Source organism: Aquila chrysaetos, chromosome 13 (genome assembly GCF_900496995.4).
Source record: "Aquila chrysaetos chrysaetos chromosome 13, bAquChr1.4, whole genome shotgun sequence".
NCBI lineage: Eukaryota > Metazoa > Chordata > Aves > Accipitriformes > Accipitridae > Aquila > Aquila chrysaetos.
This window is the reverse complement of record NC_044016.1, coordinates 10,588,699-10,605,820: the sequence shown is the minus strand read 5'-3', so window position 1 is coordinate 10,605,820 and position 17,122 is coordinate 10,588,699. Positions and strand designations below refer to the sequence as shown.

Sequence of the window (17,122 nt, the reverse complement as noted above, 5' to 3'; positions counted from 1 at the left end):
ACTAGGTAGGGACATGCATTGGAGGTTTCTGAATTACAGATGAGTCTTTCGAGCCACCACAAAAGGAGCTGTTCCGGGTTTAGAATATTTCCTTTTTTTTTTGTGTATTTTTTGTTCTGTTCTCCCCACACCCCCTTCCCAACCCTTAGAAAATGTCTGCTTCCTTCCAATGTGATATATGAGTGTTTTTTGTTTGTGAGCAGGAATTTTCTCATTCTGCTTGGTTGTCTGTAGTTCTCACTGGGCATAAGAGTAAACATAATCTCGATAATTGTGTTGGATTAGGGATAAAAAAACTTATCACCTTCATAATGGAACCTTTAGTGCTATGTAACAGAACTGTATTCTTTGATGCAGTTCTGTTTGCAGAGTTACGTGTCTCCTTTGGATTACTGTCTACTTTTCAACATTTGTGAAAGTGAACTAGAATTTATCTTCCTTTTAAATGCATAATTATGCTGCAATGATGCCTTCCAAAATACTTAACACTTTTTATTGAAGGATCACTTTTCCTTGAATTAATTGAAACCTTTATCTTATACTCCTTTTACTGCTTTAAGGTGTGTACCATGGATGTGGATGTTCAGGCTGGAATTACTGATTAAAAAGTGCAGCCTACGGTGATTTCTCCTTGTTTTACTTTCTTTACTTCTCTGCTCTCTCAGAGTATCAGTGATTACATACTTTTCTCTAGAAGTAGTTTAACATTGCTTTCTGAAGCAATGTCAGAGGCTTTAGATAACCTGTCAACCATTAGCATTACAGCTGAAGAATGAGTAGTTTTGAATCTTTAGGAAGCTGATGAATTCAAGCATTTATTTTTAAATACTGAAAACAAACACCACCATCACCACCCCCCAGTTGTTTTCTAACAGTTTTTATCCCATGATTCTAAACAGTCTGGAAAACAGCTGAGGTAAGTTATACTGAGGTACCAGGACTGCTGTAGACCTAAGTACAGGTGTTCCATAGCCTGCAGCTCCACTACAAACTCATGACAAATGAAGAATATATTTACAAAGTCTAAAGGAGACCTCAGGCAAGCAGAATGTAATTACCTATCTAGAATTTAAGTAAGGCCCCAGGACCACCTAAGAAAGTAAAGTGTTGCTCACTGTTAGTAGGGTGCCAGGCAGGAAATGTTTTTAGATTATTTACTACATAGAGTAACCTACAGTGTAGTCATAATTTAAAATGATAGAATACTAAAGAGAAAAAAGTACAGTGTCAGTAATTTTCGACCTAGTAATGAAGCATAATGGAACAGAGCCATCATGTTATACTATGCAATCTGCATTTTATAGAATATGTGAATATAACTTCCGTTATTTGCTGTCTATTGGGTGAAATTGCACCAACATAATATTTAAAAGCAAGAAGTAGTTTTCAAAAGAAAAGGGAAGGAAGTAGCAACTCTGTCCTCTGAAATGGAATTTTCATGTAGGGGCTTGGATTAGTAGGACACAATCCTTTTCTGTATCTATCTGTGGCATTAAATCTGAAGAGTACATTAGAGTACATCTCAAAAGAGAGTTGGTGCACCATATATAGGAAGAAGGTGGGGGTAAATATTAGCCTTGGGCTATAGCACAAACTCTTTTTCATATGAAAAACAAAACATAATGCAAACAAGCCAACAAGATCAGACGTGATTTGCTTTGAAGGTTGTGTTTGATAGACATTTAATCTGTAGATCTTTAGGGTTATTGATGCAGTTTCAGTATTTGCAAGACAGGTGTTGCCAGAAAAGCCATAATCTAAAATAAGAAAGGTGAACTAAGAGCAGAAATAAGGAAAAATCATAAACAGCCTAATACCACAAACAGCACCTCAACTTCTTTCTGTGAGGATACTGGAGAAGCTGAGATGAAAGTCTGTTAAGAGAATGGAAAAGAGAAAATATTTCTGGTATTTCTAAATACCTTAGAAATAGGTATTATGTTTGAAAGCAGAGGAGAAAAAGTAGAAGGCTGTCCCAGAACTGGCAGTCATTGTTTGCCTAACTGTTTGCCTTGCAAATATTTTTGGTACATCCTAGATCATCCTCCAGCCAAACGGATGGTGTTTTATTCTTGTAACCTCTGTTCCATTATTCCAGTGGTCTTCAAACTTTCTAGTTTTCTAGATTAGTTAAGGAGCTGCATCAATAAATACAGCCAGGCATTTGTCAGGCCACTACAGCTGTAAGGACTTAGTTTGCAGAGATTATTTACATTTATGTATGCTTAGTATGTATGGTTTGTGTTTCTCCTGGCCCTTGGTGAGAATTCTACTGTGGTCAAGATTTTAAATTTGGAAGTATACCAACTGCAGGAACAGGGGAAAGCTGAAAATTATCTGGGAGAAAATAATGAGACAGGGTTTGAAAAAGAGAAAAAAAATAGATGGAAATTAATTCCTAGTACCTTTAAAGTATGAAGTAAAAAAGATAAGCACTACTGACAAAGCATGTTTGAGAAGTTGAGAAGCATTATGTTGAGATTAAGTAGACTTTTCATACTTTTATTTTAATGTGATTGATTGACATAGATAAAATAGATGGTAGTTTAATTTTCTCATATGTATAACCACTTCCCATCTTCATTAATCTGTAATTAAAAGAGAGGGTTTACTTCCTACATCCACTTCTGGAACAGAAAGGAACTGCTCTATGCTGGCAGGCAAATTCATATAACATTCAACATGGTATAATGCTGAGATCTTCAGTATGATGTGGTAAACCACAAAATAACATGAAGACAAATACCTTTTTGGCCTCCTTCCACTGCTTTATTTATTACGTCCTTCTTTATTTTTGACTGGTAGAGAGGAAAAAAATACATGATTTAAAGTAGTCATGACACCTTTTAGCAATTTCATGTTTTGAGACAATACTTACTACATGAAACATTACAGTAAATGCATAGAGTTGTCCATGCATGGTTTTTGAGTTACTCAAAGAGAGCACATCTTTCTAAAGGGACATCAGAGTGGGCTGGGAGAGGGATGATTTTATTCATGCACTGTTTCCTGTACAGATAAAATGCAGGTTCACAGTGAAATGTAATATATTGTAGTCCAGGATTCCACAGTGGTCTAGCACAAGTTTGCTGGGTTTTTTTTCTACCTCCTCTTTCACATCCCCAGGAGTTTAGGCCAGGATCTAAAAATTCCTTTCTTAACTGTTCTGTCTGCACACTTTGACTAACCGAATCCATAAAGTTTGGGCAGGTTCGGGTTCCTGTTGATACAAACAATCAAAAATGTTTGGGCAAAAGAGTTCAGTGTGATTTTTCTGAATAAGCACTGAATGAAAATAACCATGACTTTGAGTTTTGGCCTCCTGAAGCACTGTTACAATAGCACTCTCCTAAATTAAAATCAGTGGCAAGAGTTGCAGAACATCAGCGTATCTTTAGTGTTCAGCTTCTGTTCCTAGTGTTTTGGAAGGAGATGGAGATCAGCTTTCTTTGGTCACTGTTTATTCTTTGAAATAACATGACTAGCACTTAGTGGATTAAGTAGATGCTATGTTCTCTGTAAATTACTGCAACTGTGATAGATGAAATACTGCTCTGCCGCTGTGCAAGGATACAGTGTCAGTGCAAGGGGTTCTAGCGGTGGGACCAAGGGAAGGTGAGTGGCCGAGAGCTGGCAGCAACGAACCTGTGACATTTAGTGCTCAGCCTGTATGGACTGGGGAAGAAGAGAGAAGAACCGAGTACTAATCCAGGCAAAAGAGACCCTGCTGTCAGAAAGAGGGTACCTGGTGACAGAGCTTTCTGCAGAGAGTTTTTTAACTCTCATCGCTACCAAACTAGATCAAACTGACCAGACTACAGCTCTGCAGCTTTCCATCCCTGTATACTTCAAAGAATTGAAGTCCTTCTGTGCTTTGACTAAAACAACCCCACTTCAGTAAAATAAGAGACAATTGTGACAGATTGAGTTCTGGATTGTTACTTTAATCCTTTTGCTGAAATGCCAATGATTTATAGAGCAGCATTAACAGTAAGGATTTTTCTTTCTTAAACTTTAGTAAATCAGCCCTCCAAAAGGAAGACTATGTCTTTTAATTCTTGAAATAAATCCATTGTATTGCAGGGACACTTAACTAAGTAATCAATATTTTTAATTTTATTTTTAAAAAAAGACTCATGTTCTATGTTATAAAACACTGAGAAAGATTTTAAAAATTGCTCTCTAAAATATGCTTTACATACATTCTGCAAGAATCTGCACTCTCAGATATATAAAGACATGCTGTTCTTAGGCATAAAAACAAAATTCCTTTGCCAGTCCATAATGTTTTAAGTAGAAATCCATTTTAACTACTACATTTATTTCAGAAAAATATGAAAATAAAAACAAAACTCGGGATTCATGAACCTAGATGAAACAGCAAAAACATTAAATTGCCAACTAGTAAGCTTAAAGCGTCAAATTTTGCAAAGTTCTAGTTAAAAAAAGTAGAAAGAGAATCAGGATGTTTTTAAAAACAAAAAGAACATTGTTTCTTTGCTCCATAATATCTAAGATGCTTTAACTAATGCCTAAGTTAAAAGGAAGGCATTTTCTCCCATATCTAGGGTGCATAGTAAATATCGACCTAGATAGAGTGCTTCTTTTTTCTTAAATTGAAGCTAAAACTGTAGAGCTTCATTCTTTATCTAGATGAATAGTCCTCTTGTAGCAGATGATAACTTTGCGTGTGGCCACGGGCCACAAAGTAGCACTGTTAGGCAGTTTTCTAGTTTTAACTTTGGAGTCACATCTTTGATTCTGGCTTATGAAATGGATTTACAAACAAGCAACAATGACAAAAGTCTGCCTTGAAAGTCTGCTTCCAGCAGGCAGGAAATTGCATTCTAGAAATGCGTTGCCTATGTAGGGGTTTGTACAAGCGTGAGGCCACAGGGCTGGTAACACTCCAGTGCGGGAAAGAGTGAACAGGAAAGGTGCCTGCATGTGAGGTTGGTTCACGTGCTCTGCCTGTTTTAGGTAAAAATGGGGATATTTTGAAAATACTGTTTTGATTTTAAACAAATGATTTAATATGTTTATAGATCCATGAACATCACTTTTTCTCTGAATGAAGAAACATATCTGAAATATGTTAAAAATTAACTATCGTGAAGAACGAAAGGTTGTTTTCATTACTACAGGATATTTGTTCTTGGAATTAATAGCCAAAGGAATTGTGATTGCTGGAAATTAAATATATGTTGGTAAAGTGATATTCATCAAAAACTCCAGGTTTGATTTTTGGGTCAAATTAAAGGCTACTATCATCATCTGGAGTGTCTTACTTCAGGCAATTTTCAGGGAGATCATTATATCCCATATTAGTTATTTAAACATTAACCTGATCTCTGTTAGATGAAGAATGCCTGCTGCTGGTTACATGTAACAAAAACCCCACCACTTCGTTTTAATTTTGAGTCTGCATATAAAACAGTTTAAAAGCCCCAAATATATCCTAATATCTCTTTGGATCTTGATTAATTTTTTATCTTAGTCTTGGACTCTTTACAAGTTAAAACAGTTACTTATTTAAAAGCTTGATGGTGGAATCAAGTGATTCAAAATACATATACTTAATGAGGAAACTATTTTATTTACTTCGGGATCAGGATTAAGATTATACTGTAATGCTTTTTACTGATGATATGTGGTGGGAAGAGAAGCCCAGAGAAGAATAACATTTTTTCCACAAAATTAATTAGTAGTTTTAGGAGTTGTACTGGAACCATATATTGGACACAGATAGACCAGCTGAAAAGCAACTTAAGGGAACTTGTAACCTCACTTTTTCCTGCTACCTGATAAGTATAAAAGTCTCCATATATAAAATCAGTGGGATTCTATACAAGCATAGCAATCGATTCAGAATTGGTTGATAAATAGAAGAAACTCTGCCAATCCTACGTTCCAAGCCAAAAAGGTGTTGCTTATTTCTGTATTTAACATGGACCAAGCCTTGCACCAAACCTGAAAAAAATTATTTTCATTTCATATGTTTGTACTAAAAATATTATGCATAGATTATTTAGGAGAAGAATGATTTTGACTCGTTCTCTCCCTCAAAGATTTGGAGTAATATATGCTGTATCATATTATAAACTGAGCATCTGTTAATAACAGAAGAAAATCTTTCTTAACAGCCACTTGAATGATGGAGTGGTAGTTGCTGAACTGTTCATTTGAAAACTCACTGAATTGCACAGTAATCACAGAATCTCCAGTTTTATTATCCTTTATGCCACTGGGAAATGCTTGCTGTTTTGTTCTTTTTTCATTTTCATCATGTTCCAAACCAGAAATGTATCACTGTCTAAAAACGTGTTGGTAGGTAATAGAGAAAGGCAAGTGAAAGGTCAAATCTCTTACAAACTGGTAAAACCACATAACTTAAATTTAAATAGAAACCACATTATATGACCAGAGATAAACAACTTATGGGTTATAGTAAAATTCGTAAAATAAAGAACATTATCATTAAGGGCGCCTGGGACCATAGCACTGATGAATAAGGCAAAATTCCCATTGACTTGCCTTTAGATGTGTGCTGGGTTCTTGTCTGGTTGAGGTAAGGGCATTTGTTTGGATTTTCCCTGCTGCATCTAATACCTTCTTTATTTTTTCCCACTCTTCACAAAAACATGTGTACAAAACAAGAACTCCTCACTGGGAGACATGCCTACATAATGATTTTATCTTGCTAATATTGGCATTATTCTCTCAAATAGATCTTTCAATTTTCCCAGCCACCATTTGCTTTATATTTTCTCACAAAGCAACTTAGTCTATTGTGTGCGCTTATGTACACAGAGGAAAGTTAGTAGAATGCTAAAGAAAGTGCTGGCACCATGCTCTATTTTCTCAGACTTGTAACTTTACCTCCAAAGGACACTTAAGAGGCTACTGCAGGACCCCTTCAAAGTCTCGTTCTGCCCCCATTCCTTGGTTGATGAGGATAACTTCAGAGACGTTACCACCATACCAGAAGTGGCGGGAGGGATGCAGAGGCTGTACCAGAGGTTGGGCAGATGATCTTTGTCACATGGAAGATAGGACCTCAGATCATATCTCCATCTATAAACATGTGGCTTGAGATTGTGCAGCCTCAATAGCTCTGAGTTGAATCTTTACCCCCTTTTTGGAATACTCTCATGGTGTAAGTCAATGAGGCCATAGAAGCTGCTGGCCATACATGTTAACCTACACATATACCAGAAGAGATCTGCCTTCAGCCCCACTGTCCCTCTCACATGGAGAAAGCAGAGCCTTGAACACCTGGTCACACATTCAACTAGGAGATTGTATTTGACTATTACAGTACCAGTGCTGCCTGAAATGCTTCTGTCCAACTCTGCTGTAGGAAGGGAGGCAGATTAGCAGGGTCCATCTGTAGTGTGCACATGTTGCTGGCTGAGCCTGGTGTACATAGTCTGATCTCTCACATGAACAAGCATTTGCTTCCAAAGAAGTCCAGGCAGACAGAAATCAAACATTGGTGCTGAGTGCGACATTTCGAAAATCACAATGAACTTGTATTATATACTTTTTTTTAAAGGTGTGCTACCTCCAGTATAACCATGGCTATTGCAAAGAACCAAATTAAATACTGAAATGATAGCCACTACCAATTCATCCAGGAAAAGGTTTCTAAAGTTTTCCGGAGGCCTTTTTTAGAATGTTGTGGTGCTTCAGATGAGACATTGACTACTTTGAAATGTTATTGTAATTATTTTAAGGAATTTTGAAAACCATTGGTCAAGAAGAGTATAAAAACCACAGCTGCAGAAATAATTTGGTCTGGGACTGAAGTGGAAACATGTATAGCCCCTGTTGCTGATGCATATGCAGAAATAATGTGATGAAAAGTGATAGGCATCATCATACTTTTGCTTTAATTCAGAAAACCCATGTAAACAATAAACTGTAGGAGACTGAAAGTAAAATCCTATTAATCTATGAGTCACTGCTGCTTGGATTTGATGACCTCTGGAATGCAATTTCCAGTGAACAGAACAGTTGCAAGAAAACAGCAGAGAAGGGTCTCACTGAAGAGCTCTACTGACGTAGCTCAACCCCGCTGTAGTTGGTATTTCTGAATATGAGCTATACTTTGCCATCTGTCTTCTGGGCCATGATTATCTCTCTTCATACCATCAGCAAACACAGAGAGGCAAGACACTCAGGAGATGCTGCACGCTACTGCTTCCCTTGTTCTTTGTATGTGCTGCTTGGAGTTAAGTCCTTTTTGAGACTGTGGCAATTACCACCTAATGTGACAGCAATGGCTTTACGGTGGTTCTGCGACTCACTGAGAAATGGTCAGTTCTCAGCCTGTGCACAAAAGCCACTGAACCAAAGTAGAAAGTAACAGTACTTGTCCTCTTCAAGGTGGGACAGAATTCTTGCCTTTACCGAAGTATATGATAGAAAAGTAAAACTAAGTGAAAAACTCCATTGAAATCAATACTGAAACTCAGTGAAACCAATGTTTCACTGCAGGTATTTAGACAGTTTTTCTTCATCATTGCCTGGGCATTGCACATGAACTGTGTTGCCATTTGCCCGTATAGCAAGTGTTCTGGGAATCTTTTCTTTAGCTATTTAGAGCTGTTGCAAGAGTCTTGGTTATCTTGCTACATAAATGCAACCTGGTATTAAAAAATCCCAAAGATGATATATAACCTGTGCCTTTTTACCAAGGGTAAGAAAAGATCAATTTTAATGAACAAGGAATTGGTAGCAATGGTATACTTCCGGTATTCTTAAAAAAAATTCAATATATCTATAAAAATTGCATCTGAAAAGCCTATTCTTTATGAATATAAAGATAAAAAACTGTTTTAGCATAAGAAAAAACCTCAGAGAGAAAAAAATGTATGTTACTGACCTTACAAAATACACATTTTTGTCAGTTGTATGCTTCATTCCATTAATCCTGTCCTCATACAGACTGTAAGGAGGCTGGGATACTTATATTCAAGAATCGACTTCGAGTTTCTATTCAACTGAGATAGGTAAGTATCCAGCAGAAGGGGACACCACCATGAAGAGCTCACCAAGACTGCTATTGTGTGGTAAAAAAGAAGGCACGCAGATGAGGAATGAAATTCTGTATGGAAGTTTTCTGTAAGTTACAAATGCTATTGCTTCCGTAGAGAACTGAGCACTTGTGCAAGGAAGAGAACAACATCTTCACAATGCAAACGTGCTTAACACAAGTGCAAAGCCATGGAGGAGGGTGGCTTAAAAGATCAAATTGAAAACCAGTGGATATAAAATGTCTCTCAACAAAGATGTAATGACAGGAAAGAAAAATGCAGCTATATCCAGGAAACACATTTATCAACAGACTTTGCAGAAGTATTTGGAATTTCTAGTAAACCATAACAAACACTGCAGAAATCCTGTTTTTAGCTGTGGGTGGAGAATGGCTTCTTCACAAAAACTCAAGTATATTTAAAGCTATGGGGAGACAGGACTGTAACAGGACAGTGATAGCAGAACTGTGGATGCCTCCAGCTGTATGACTTCAGAGTGTGCTCTAAGGCAGCCTGTATGACAGATCTCTAGACAGCAAATCATCAGCTCTTAGGCAGAGGGTCATTCCTGGCACAGGTTGGCAGTCCTTAGAGTTAAGAACGGGGGGAAGTCTACTGTCTTCTCTACTGAATTCCCAACCGTCCTTTTGAAATTCTCCAACTAGGTACGCATTTGTCTGGGAACCTCTGTGTTGGCTTCTCCAAAATGTATTCACTGATCCATTGGGCACTGTGCACTTTTCATTTTAAACCAACATTAAAGTGTGCATCAGAGCTCTGTTTCCCATGATCTATGGGGAAAATTATGGGGTAGGAACTTTGCTTTTACTGAGTTTATTCAACACTGCATACATAGTGCCTTAGCCATGCACAGCTTTTGTGCATGGATGTAGTTATACCCTGCACTCTAGCTGTGGGTGTCTATTTGCATCACTGCAGAGATAGCAGGTAGTAATAGGGATGTACGATGCTCATGAAAGACTAATGCCTTCATCCAGGTTGGTGGCGGACAGAACTAGACAGCAGGAATGCATATCTGGCATAGCAGGGATAAGGCTGTGTTGCTATTCTTTGCTAACACGAATTGGAGATGGTGAGAAATTTTTTTGAGGTGTAATAAAACGTCTTTAATGACAAAAGCCAGTTCTTCCAGAAAAAAACCTTTGCTCACAGGAAAGCACTGGTCTAACTGAAACTTCCCATGGGAACCTGCATTTCAGCTCCACCTTGGACAGAATAGTGCAACTACATACTGCCAGGCTAGTTAAGTTGCTGGATCAAGCAGATTAATACTGTCTCTTGACTCTTCCATATTCCAGGTGAGGGTCCTGACCTACAGTTTAGTTGTTTTTGCTGTTGGAATGTGTGAGGGTCTTCTACTTAGCTCTTAACAAAACAAAGAAACAAAAATAATTGTTTTAGAAAGTTTTTATTCTCCCAGTATGTGGGAGAGGGCATTCACGTGTGTGGGAAGATCCAGCTTCTGACTGCCTGTGCAGTCAGTGCACACGCTGCTGCCTTAGTTTAGCTTCAGGAATTGCCTGGCTTCTTAGATCCTCCTCAGCAGCAAATAAGTCATATCAGCCTCTGACAGCCTTTAGAGGAAACAAGGAAAATTTTTTATTTACCCAAAGTAAGCAGAATAACCCTTAACAGCAGAGAAAATGAAGATGGAAAAATCCTGAAAAGAAAACATTTAGATAACCAAACAACCCACAGTCAACCCATGTCCACTCTTCTGATTAATTTTCCTAGCTCTATCCACAAACACATATTTTTTTCCCTGTGACTGCCCCAGAAAGGGTTGTCCTCCTATTCACTGTGACATTTTTTCTATTTCACATGGGAACAAGCACAGCCTCTTCTGCAATTTCCAAACACGTATTATAAACAGAAGTGTATTGTAGGGGAAAGTAACCTTGCTAACCTATGCAAATATCATAGTGTGAGGATTATATTAGAAAGGGTAAAAAAGGGTTAGTAATATGAAGAAGTAGAAAAAGCAGAACAAGGGTGTTCCTACTGCTTTTTAAATCTGTCTTTAAATTATTTACTTGGCACTTTGACACCTTACAATTTAATTTTTTTCATTCATTTTAATATTTAATCACATTTTTTAATTATACTAGTAACTTGAGGCTACTTCTTAACTCAGCAATAGCTTCATCTTCTATTAATAAATGGCACATATCCTTGGCTTTGACACTTACTTGCTGTGAGTGTTTTGGCTTTGGTAGAACATGCAGTCCAGGACACCGTTATTGCCTCTTAAATCTCAAATCTTCTCAAGTTATCAGTACAGTATTTCACCCTGATGATGATAACTTAGCACAAAACTGTTCGATTTTCACTGTGGTTCTTAGTGCTACTGTTGCTAAAAATACAGGAGATCAGAGAACAAGTTCTTAAAAAAAAGTCTTTTCTGAAAGACATTCTTCCAGATGATTTTTCTTCTCCTTAGTCTGGAGAAGGGACAGCCTGGTACCTGAGAGCTGTGGGTTAGAAGAATGTTACATCTCATTGTGTGTGACTGAGAGGGTTTGGGATGAAGGTCTTGTTTTTTTTGAGTTGCATGCCAAATGAACTCCCATGCTGGGGTTACAGTGCTCATGTGGCAGTGGGCTGCGTTGTTTTGGAGCCTGCTGGGGGACATGAGCCAATGGGCATGACTTCGTCTGGGATGCAGAGGCCATCCAGCCCAAATCCACAAGGGAACAGTAAAAGATCTGGGACTTGCTGAGCTATCTACTCTCCCCACAGCTCTCTGAAGTCTCTGTGGCTCTGTGAGGACTAGATAATGTGGCTTATGGGTTCACAAAGGCTGACCATCTCTCCACTGAGCCTCTGAGACCAATCTCCTGTTTTTGCAGGCAACATGTCAGACAAATCTTTTGTATAAATTGACCAGCCTCTATTTACAATGTTAGGTTTTTGTTCTCATCCTCCCTATTGAGAGATTGTTCCAGAAGCTGGCTCTTCTCATGCTTTTTGTGATTTCCAGCCAAAATTTATTCACAGAATGTTTTTGGTTTTGTGCCAACATGGTCCATTAGCTCAAAAAAGTCTTTTTGATTGATCTACACACAGCAATCAGATGTATTCTCAGCCTTCATTTTGCCAGAATAAGTGAGCTGAGCTCTTCCAGTTCCATCTGACACAATCCATCTAGAAGTCTTTTCTGCTCCTCTTTGGGTTAATTTTTGTGGAGCACCAATGAAAAGAGCTAAGTGCACTTTTCCCACTGATGTTTCACTGGGGCCAGTGGGTTGGCATGCAGCATTCTGATAGCACTTGCTGGCTGAACCCCACCTCCTATGTATTGTTGATACTAGCAAAAATAATCAGTATAAAAAAGATGGTGGATTTAACAGGACTTCTAATAAATTTGGTTAAAACAGACTAGAAGGGTGCAGCACTTCTTTGTATTCATACAGTGATAACACCAGGGTCAAGAACCAGAATACACGGGCCCACATGGGTAGTGCTGTTTGTAGGTGGGTCTGAAAGAATCAGTACCCCAAATGTGTGATGTTTGGTGGCTTTCTGCTCAGGGGCTGACCACTTTGGGTTCCTTTCAGGAAGCGCTAACTCTCCCCATTCTAGGAGACCTTCTGCTCATAAGAATCTCCTTCCTGTGGCCACAAAGCTTATTTTAGACTCAGGCTGAAGCAAGGGTTTAAGAATAATTGGGCCCTGAATAGTCTTAGGCAGAAGTGTAACATTCCCTGTGCAATGTACTGCTTTGAACCAGAACAGATCAAAAGCAAGAGGAAGAAGAGAAGCAGCAGCTTCCCTCCCTCACAAGCTCCAGTGTTACACATACCCTATATATATTTGTCAGTTTACCCGTTACAATTAGAAAGATTCATCACAGTTACAAGATCCAACCTGGGCACTTGCATTAATTACCACCCAGAGCACTCTATGGTATCCAAAGAAGAGGCAGAAAAAGAAACATGCATTCAGTGTCAGAAAAGTAGAAGAAAATGTGAGGCATGGAGGACCTGGAATAGCAGCTAAGGACTACAGCTATTGCATCTGGGGTTCTCAAGCAATGCATCAGGCAGAGAGATTAAAGGAAAATTTTGTTTCTTTGAAAAGAAAAGTTTCTAAAGAGAAAGGTGGGCAAAAGCTAGCTACTCTTTTTTTCCAGTAACCTCAGGCCAAAGGCCGTGGATATTATTTAATAACCTACAATTAAAGAAGAGCAGTCTAATTACCAGTTTGTGCTGAAAAAAGTCGAGAGAGTCACACTCTTTGAAAGAATGAAATTCTGAGAGGATTAATTGCATGTGTAATACCCAAAAGAGGAATTTATTTAATATTTGTAAAAAACCCATGCTTTTTTCCCTGTTTATGGGATCCTAATTTTGAGATCAGATTGCAGCAGAGAGACCAAAACTGAGAGAGAAACATTGTATGAAATTCTGACTTACGTTTACAAGCAGCTGTGTTAGTTTGCCAGGCTGCAGAACACTCTTGGATGAGAATGCAAATTTTAGGAAGAAAAGAGGTGATGCCACAGTAGATTGGGCTGACAAGCAAGTCTTATTAAAAAAAAAAAAAAGACTGACGAAGTAAAGAAAAACTTCAACAGTTCAATTCTCATGTGGAGTGAATTTGCAAGAAGTAACGTGAAAGTTTACACTTGAAGGAAAAAATGGGGAACTAAACAATGCCTGGCTTTTGATAGAGCTACTATTTTGGCAAGAAACAAAACTATCTGTGGGAAGCTGTACCTAAAAGGAAATTAAGTATAAATATTCTGCACAGTGAAGAAGATTGTTCTGTGGAAATTGCTCAGATAGAGAGCTATTTCAGATGACTGAAATGCCCCCTTGAACATGAATGGAATTGTTGTTGCTTATAAATTGGATATTGATACCCAGGTCAATATGAAATCCTAAGTCAATTTGAATACAAACAAAAAAGATCAAGTTGTGCAGTGCCAAACTTAGTTCCATAACAGCTGTATACAAACTAAATGTAATTGCAAAGCAGTCTCTTGAAAGCATAGAATTTTACTTATTATTGAGGGAGGCAGAAGCTGGAAATATGTGTGGTACTTCATCTCACAGGGAGAATGTATAAGCTAGAAGGCCAGAAGCACTTGGAGGTAGAAAGAAAAACAGATTAAAAAAAACCCAAACTAAATTAAGATACAGACAGCAAAGAAAAAATTATAAGGCAAATTTCACAAAGAAAAAAGAAAATTAAAATAGTCATTACAGTTGTAAGAGAATACTAAGGAAAATGTAGAACAAAGATCAGAAGTTGTTAAACATACATGCATGATTAAAGAACCTTTCTATCCATGATCATGATATCCATTATATGTTTTGGAGATTTTAGAAGCAAATGTCCATTACAAAGGAGAAAAATGGCCCAGTTCTTTCAGCGCACAACTGAGTGCACAAAGAGCTAAACCGCAACCTGTTAAAAATTTCTTGTCCACAGGGAACTCACTATGTAATGTTGTCAAGTCACTATTTTCTAGGTCCCTTTGATAAAAATGGGCATAACAGCACTTTTCCACCTCAAAGAATTAATGAAATAAAGAGCACTTCACAGTGTTTAACATATATATGCTATTGTAATGAGGCCAATACACTCATCTTACCTAGCTAGACTTAGCAGTCTGTACTAGAGAGAAAATTTATGGTAAGGACTAAAGGAATAAGACACTTTGAATAATTGGCATGCCCTACATTTTAAATTAACGGGTGACTGTCCTTTGGCTTGGTTCATACACTGATTTTGAATATGACGAGTAAGTGTGTTTCTATCATCGTTCCACTTTATCCAAAACCAAGCTGTGTACACTTTTTTTCAGGTACACTTTTTTTAGTGTTTGCCTTTTGTGCTTTCCTGCAGTTAGTGCTTTCTGAGAGCTGTGCTCTGCTGAATGCCCATGGAAACTTCTTAAGCAGGTAGGCTACTTCTGTGTCATGGTATGTGGGAGTCCTTTCCATTTTCCTGGGCTCAGAAGCAGATGCAGACTGAATGCCACTGCTGTAATGGGGCAAGACCCAGGCATGTGCTAATCCCTTGTCCCCGCACCTCTCAGACCCAGTTCCCATGCCAAGGAAAGCTCAAGCCCAGAGCCTGAGCATGAGCCATGGCATGTTGTAGCTGGGCGTTGGTCTGAACGCTCTGTGGAGCAGGACCCTGGGGCATGCCAAGGCATGCATAGGAACATAAATATAGACACAGCCATAGATAATGTGAGAACTGAATGCCTGTAAGTTTTTAGGCTTCCTTTGAAGTCGATGGGAATTTGCCTGAATAAGGTATGCGTAAAAATGGAATAAAAGTGTTCAGTTTTGGCCTGTTAGGACATGGGTGCCAATAGTAAATGCTTTATTGCCGAAATCATAAGCAGCTAAATGTTTGGGGATTAAGAACACTCCACCCAATGGCTTGCTGGTTAAAGCATTCTCAGGGAGGTAGAAGATGTGAGCCCAGATCTCCTCTCCTGTCTCCTAGGTGGATGCTTCAGCTACTGAGTTGCACTGAGTGGTGCCTTTTAGCTCTTTGTTCTCTTCCTTTCCTCCCTCCCTTCCCACTTTTTACTCCATCCTTGTCAAGTACTTTAAAAAGCCCACCAAAACAACATCTGGAATCTGACCTGTGGACAGATCCTTTCCTGAGAGACTGAAATCCCAGAGCTTGACAGGGTTTAGTACACTTCTTTTTCTGTAGCGTTGCCCGGTGGCTAGTTGATAGCAGTTCCTGGAGGACCATTGTGAGTTCCTCTCATGGGTAACTGACTTTCCCCATATATTATATAGGGAACTCAGGCTCTAACTTTGGTCTGCATCTGCTGTGTTTAAGTAAAGCTAGGTGCATCAGTGCAGAGCATGGTGACTCTTAAGTCACTGTGTGGACTAAGCCCAAAGTCCGTAAGAGCCAAGGTGAAATCACAAGAGCTAACGACCAAAGCTTGACTGACTTTAATTACAGTGGTGTAATCTAAGTCAGTGAGATCACATCAATACCCAGTAACTGACGAGATGTGAATCTGGACTAGAAAAAAGACTGGGTCACCTGCCCTTGTCCTCTGTTATTGCAGGCAGCTAGACCATGTAATTCCTTTCACAAACTGGTGACCCTCCAACCTGCAGCTTGACATTATACATTCTGTAGCATTAAATGAATACGAGTCTAAGGAACATGAAGTTACAGACTTTACTACTGTGGCATCTTGTATGTCAGTATGTCTGTAGTAAGGGGCCTTAGGGAACACTTACAGTAAGATAGGGAGTCCCATGCTGCAGGTCAGGAAGTCATACATTTCAATGCCAGTAGTCTGTTCAGCTAAGTGATAGCTCTATCTTTGTTGCATTATAGGAGCGTATAAACAAGTTCTTTAAAGTACTGATACTTATTTCATTATTATAAACTGCTTACAATGTACTAATAAAATTTTTAATATTATAGTAGTAATTAGACCTTATAGCTAGTGTATAAATGGAGTATGTGTAGATAATACAGATGTATACCTATCTAAACTGTGCAAGTGGTATATTGAAGGATGCATTGCTGTTAGTTCATCAGTAGTTGTTATATATGGCTTTAATGTTACTTTAAGAGAAACATGGCTGGGCGTGACACTTTAAATATAACTTGTGTTTTTCCATATATAGCTTTCTGTTAAATATTCTACACAGCAGCTATCATGCATATGTTCTTCCCTAAGTGGTCATTTTGAATGGCTAGTAGTTCAGCAGTTATTGACAGATCACTTTCTTACCTAAAAATAGAGGAATGTGTGGATCCTTGTACACAGCGGGTATTCAAGTAATAATGAAAGTGATTGATGATAAAAAGCTTTCTTTCTACTCTTCTGTCATCAACAACCTATTGGGATCAAGAGAACACTGGCATAGAAATTAATCTTGAGTTATTCTAAACAGTCAACTGATGGGAGATTTCTTTGATCTCATTCAGCTGAAATTGATTAATTCTGTTAATTACTCTGTTTGAACTGAGTTAGCAGGAATTTTCTGCGTGCTGCAGCATCCTTGAAGGTTTGTCTTCTTGCATGCCAAACAAGTAAACATGGTAAAGAATCTGAAGGGAGG

The 17,122-nt window shown here is 38.3% G+C and overlaps 1 protein-coding gene across 9 annotated transcripts in view; it reads left to right on the top strand.

The window, feature by feature from the left end:
- The window catches only part of KCNK2 (potassium two pore domain channel subfamily K member 2), a 131,372-nt gene that overhangs the window by 24,342 nt on the left and 89,908 nt on the right, over positions 1-17,122 (top strand). The window lies entirely within an intron of this gene.